Here is a 5,826-nt window from a genome sequence, read left to right as displayed (position 1 = left end):
CTATTTGGAATTTCTACCTGAGTCCTAAACACCTGCTGCCGGACAAAGTAACTTTAATCTCAACCTGTAATTCTTAGAAATGGACACTGGCAGCCCTTGAATGCGCCCCCTCATGCGTTCAGAATTGATGGAATGAAAATTCGTAAAAGGTGTATTTGGGATAAAGTGCTTTTCCTAAAAAAAGAGAATTTTTTTGTGTGCGAACTGCTAGAATATCTTTGCATGGTAAATTTATAAGAATTGCCTTATACGATATAGTTTATTTGATATAAGTAATAAGGGTAACTTCTTCTCAAATCCATCAAAACTTTCTTCCATAATTTACTCAATTTTTTTAAGTTGACAGATTCCTCATGGGCAATTTACAAAATTTGCATAATTCAAACAATAGTTTGCGGTTTATGACACGTTTAACCTTCATGAAATATGATTAATCCCATCCAATTTGAATACCATAGCTGCTTGCAAAAAAATTCTACCACAAATAATGTGAAAGCTTGAAAACCCCGCTCCAATATTATCTGATTTTTGTGGCAAATATTTGGGCGATAGGTATCAGACTAATGTCGCAGATTTAATGCGGCATTGAAAATTATGACTCAGGATTCGGAATTTATATGTATGTATACCTACGTTTAAGGAAGCTAATGATGATTATTGAATTTTTGTTTAATGCTTTTGTTCAATCACCCAAACGTTGTATGAATGAATAAACACGGTTTGATTTAGCAACAGGACAGGGATCAAAAGCATCGAATGTTTTGTGTCCCAGAAAATTTACAAAAAAGTTAACCATCAGGGATAGTAGGTATAATTCACAGAAACACCGTTCGAAAAAAATGATTTCTGGAGATTCCAGTAGGTTTCGATATCGATTAATATGGAGACAATGTTTGAAACCTTTTTTTCTCTTTTCGAATAGACATTCTGACTTTGGCAGAACGACTCTAATTACCGTATAAGCTGAAATTTATAGGGTGAAACAGGAGACCACCTAGCTTTTTCAAATGGGAATACGAAATTTTTATTTCATACCTTCATACTTCACTCATCATAATTAACATATACAATAAGGAATGGACCAAATGGCCTTTGTTCCTTAGTTGGTTCTACAAGTTGTAAATACTCAACTTTGCTTCATAATAATTCGAACGTAATATATAATCCACCTGCTTCGTTTGAATTTCTGTCATCTGTTGAAAATCTTCTTTTCTTTCTGAATACTTTGACCAGTGAAACCAGTATGAAGTATGACCATTTTGTATGTGTAAGGACCATTATTGTCCTTACTCATTTGCACAATATCTCCTTTTCATATCCCTAGTGTCATCTATGATTGAAAACTGGAAATGTTCAACTATAGAAACCTGTCCTATTATTGCATGTAAATTGATTCACACAAAATTTGAAAGCCTCAGTCATCCTGAGATTTATATGTTATTTCTACTCTACCGGTAGATAAGGAAAAAAAGTATGTTTCTGATACTAATTTTTTTTCATGTAGTCATTTGGTGGATGCCCAGTGAGGCCACTTTACCAAATGATAGAGCTTCCGCCAAAATCCATCCAACATTTTTTAATGCTTTCCCATACAAACAAAGATCGACCCCATTGATTAGGTTCAGAATTTTCCAGTTCGAGAATTTCAGTACCATCCAAAAATAAAACAAGGAAACAACTTTATCTGGGTGTGAGCTGAATTCTTCCAAGTCACGCGATGACCGAGATTTGCATATGTAATCGCTACTTGTTCCTGACCTAACCCTATTTTGAGAAAAACTTATCACCCTTTTAGTGAGAAATTCATTTACATATCTAAATTCCATCACATGGAAAAATTGAACTTTGGCAAAGATCTATAGTCATTTGAGTGGAGGAAAAATCTTGAAACTTTTGCAGAAAACTCAGTTCTAAGTTGGTTGAATTCTATTTTATCATCAAAAAATTGTAGAATTCCGAAAGGGATTGATTACTCATACACATGCCCTTTCTTTAATCTGCATTGAGGTCACAGGTGAAGGGAGCGCCAATTCCGAGTGGCTTTTCGACGCCAACGACCTTGACGCCGCGCCCCTTCCCAAGGTCGTTCGAGACGTCTAGCCGTGCGCATCTTTTTGCAGGTTCCATCATTCACGGGGCTTAGGGGATAAGTCAATTTAATGACAGCGATTTTCTGGTATGAATTGCTATTCTGAAACCATGCGAGAGGTATCTGAGGGGGTTAAATGAAATTATTCTCGATCCAACAAAATTTCAGGGGGATTCAACAGTTTAACATTGAGAAAATCAAATGTCTGAGGCTGTTTGCTATTTTTAGGTTCATTTTGAAAGCTCCTGGAGTGCAATTCTTCATGGAATCATCAATTGTATGGTTTTCTAGAATCTACAATACAACTTCTTTGCACCCCATTTCCTAGGTCAGTAATGGAACACCCTGATTTTGAGACAGAAGACCAAATATGCCATTTTAGGGAGGGTCTAACCCACTGCTCTCTTTTGACCAAAAATCGAGATTTTCGAAATCGAATTTTTGTGCCATGGTTTGAGCCTTGCCATCGCTGATTATAGAACCGCAAATCTCAATTGGATTGGAAGAATATAAAGGAGATGTGGCAGATTGAATTTTGCAATTCATCAAGGATGCCATATCCAAGACAAAAATCTAAACGAGCGGAGATTGGCTTTCCGAATTGCCTTCCATAGATTTAGCAAGTTCGAAAACCTATATTTTCATACCAGACTTTCAAATATCTGACACTGTTTACGAAAAAATAATTTTTTTTTGTTTTTCCATTTTCCATTTATAAACGGAAATGAATAGAAGTCCACAATTCATCATAAGTATAAAAAAGTCGACGATTTCGAAATTTCCTAATTCCATCCCTCTTCCGAGATGCGACTGCCACCTAGATAGAAAAATTGCTGACGCTCGACTTATCTGCTGTTCCGAAAACCCCAGAAGGGTGGAATCGTCCAATAAATCCAAATTTCTTTTCACGATTCCATTTATTTTCGTTATAAAATTTGCAATCTTCCACACAGCGAAAAGTTCCCCCTTTGTCGGTTGATTTATACCGATGGCGCTCTCCGCGATCTAAGTAGGCCAGGAATGGCGTCACGACGTCGGTTGCATCCCGACGATTCAAGTTTTACTCTTGTTTTCCTCGGAGCGATGCGACCTGGATCTGGTCTTTCTCTAGCCGAAGATTATGATATTTGTCGGGTTGTTTGGGAGATGCAAGCGTAGTGAGGTAATGGAGATAAGAGCATGGGGAAAGAATGGACTTTTCTTTTACTTCCAGAAGAATCTCAGACTTCAGATAGACATTTTTTTATCCGGGGTACTGAGTGAATGATTATGGTGACTCTTTCTCTTTTATCAACCTTCCATAATGTCAATTCAATTGTTTCCCATGAGTTAAGGTTATCGCCTGAAAGATTTAATTGATTTTTCCCGCCAAATTCAAGAACCCAAAGTACCCGAAATTCGCGCATCCACCAAAAATGAAAATCATCCCTAAAAATGGTCGAGAATCTTTCTCTAGGGCCCGGTAATAACAATCGGACATGGTATCGAATTTTATCTTGTGGAACCAAGCCTGTTGTGTCCCGAGCAATCAATGTTGCAGCGTCGCCGTCTCTTTGGAATGGGGGCGTCGGCACTAGGGTCAATGTCATCGCCGACGTCTAGCCGATACCATTGCCGAATATTCTCCTGCGATGCATAAAGGGCATGTTGGCTGGATTCGGGTCCGTATGAGCATCTGAGTTAGGGGTGGTTCTCGCTTGGCAAGTGGTGTAGCAATTTCGGTTTTATCTGTGAGCAGCCAATTTCGCGGGAATGAGGAAATTGTCTATGTAATATTTTCAACATTTCTACGACTCCAGTGTTTTTTTCTAATAATAAATGAATGATACAACCAATTATATTGAAAATTGGATGACTTGTCATTGAATCATCAACACTTTCCTTTTTGGGAACAAAATATCTGCTTCTCATGCTGATAAACTGCTACCATTCTCACAGAGAGAAGACCGAATTAGTCTAGCTAGTTTTGAAAATAGCATTTCAATGATTAAACTGTGAAATTACTTACATATAAAAGGTAGATCAGCGAAAACCTATATATTTTCAGGACACCAAAGAATCTCTGACAATCTCCGACTATCAAAGTTACGTTTCTTTTTTATTTTAAAATTTTGTACAACATGTCTCATTTTTATATCCCAACCCATTGCTGCTTTTCGACTCAAAAATTCGAAAATTTCATATTATTAAATGATGTTTTTGATTTATCTCACTAATGTACCTAAAAAATTTCTAATTCTACAACGAGTCAGGATGGCCGAGCGGTCTAAGGCGCTGCGTTCAGGTCGCAGTCCACTCTGTGGGCGTGGGTTCGAATCCCACTTCTGACATAAACTTTTTGAATGTTCCTAGAATATGTAGGAATTGAATTATTCATTTAGCGATATCGGCCCGGTCATTTTACTGACTAATTCGAGGTTATAGATCACAAATATGTAATTAGATTTTACTAGGATCAGTATTTTGGGAAATTAATCACATTTAGTGGAAAATTGGTCAACTTTGAGGAGCTGTTGTAGTCGACAGAAAAAAGTCACTGGACATATGCTGATTTTTTTAATGATAGATTGATCCTTTGTGTATCCATGGTAGATGAATATTTCATCTCACCATGGTAGTACCAAGGGTAGCTAAACGATGGCACCACCTCGCTCGACAGGTGCTAACAGAGTAGCATGTCTATTGCGGTGCAGCATACGCCAAACGATGGCGCTACCGACGACGCACTACTCTGTACCCGCGACGTAACCGGCTTAAATAGCAGGCAGAACTTCGTTGCTTCGGTGATTGTCGTAGGTAGTTGCCAGGGTTCATAACCTACCTGATGAGTCCGACCCTGGCAGCGGGACGAAACAATCACCCCAATAGCCCGCCAAAATGGTGACCCTGACGTGTGCCAGAAGCCAGAAGGCCAGACCGGTTGAGTCTAGAGCTCGCTCAAAACATTCAAAAGCTTGACGCTCGCTCCCACGTCTGGTATTCTGACGCTACTCTAGACGCTTCTGCCAAAGAGTATCTCTTTGCTTTTACGTCATTTTCGTGGTCACCCTGACGTAATGTGGGAGGGGGGTATCTTAACAACGTAGTCCCGGAAGGCCAGACCGGTTGAGACTAGAGCTCGCTCAAAAATTCACAATGCCGATGCTCGCTCTCATCCCTGGTATTCTGACGCTACTTTAGACGCCCTTTCCCATTTCCGTAAGAGGCGGTACACTACCTACCGTACAAAGATTTACATCTTTGCTATTATCGCATCGCTGCCTCAGTCAGGTTGAGAAGCCAGCGAAGCAGCGTAGTTGTACCCCTATGGTGAGATGTACTTCATCTCACCATGGTAGTACCATGCCAGCCACTGCCGTTGCTAACAGGGCATGTCTATTGCGTCCAAGGATGGCGCCACCGGCGACGCACTATTCTTTGCCCTCGAGGTAACCGGCGTAAATAGCAGGCACGAACTGCGCTGGCGATTGTCGTAGGTAGCTGCTAGGGTTCATAACCTACCTGATGAGTCCTACCCTAGCAGCGGGACGAAACAATCACCCCAAGAGCACGTCATTCCTCAAATGGCGTGAACTCACCCCCATGTACCTAATGTATAAATTTGGTTTCGATCGGACAAAAAGTATTTTTCCTAATTCCTACTAGCGTTTCGAAAGTATTACTTTCCACACACATTGACGTTTGAAAAGTAGTACTTTTCCGCACGCAAATATTTAAGAGTCGCATTAATCATTTTT

The 5,826-nt window shown here is 39.6% G+C and overlaps 1 non-coding gene across 1 annotated transcript; it reads left to right on the top strand.

The window, feature by feature from the left end:
- The first annotated feature begins 4,336 nt into the window (after window positions 1-4,336).
- On the top strand, window positions 4,337-4,419 carry Trnal-cag. The gene has a single exon. It is a non-coding gene; the product is annotated as a tRNA-Leu (tRNA).
- Window positions 4,420-5,826: the final 1,407 nt, after the last annotated feature.

This window comes from Coccinella septempunctata, chromosome 5 (assembly GCF_907165205.1).
Source record: "Coccinella septempunctata chromosome 5, icCocSept1.1, whole genome shotgun sequence".
Lineage (NCBI taxonomy): Eukaryota > Metazoa > Arthropoda > Insecta > Coleoptera > Coccinellidae > Coccinella > Coccinella septempunctata.
The sequence above is the reverse complement of the archived record's forward strand: the minus strand, read 5'-3'. Positions and strand labels throughout refer to the sequence as shown.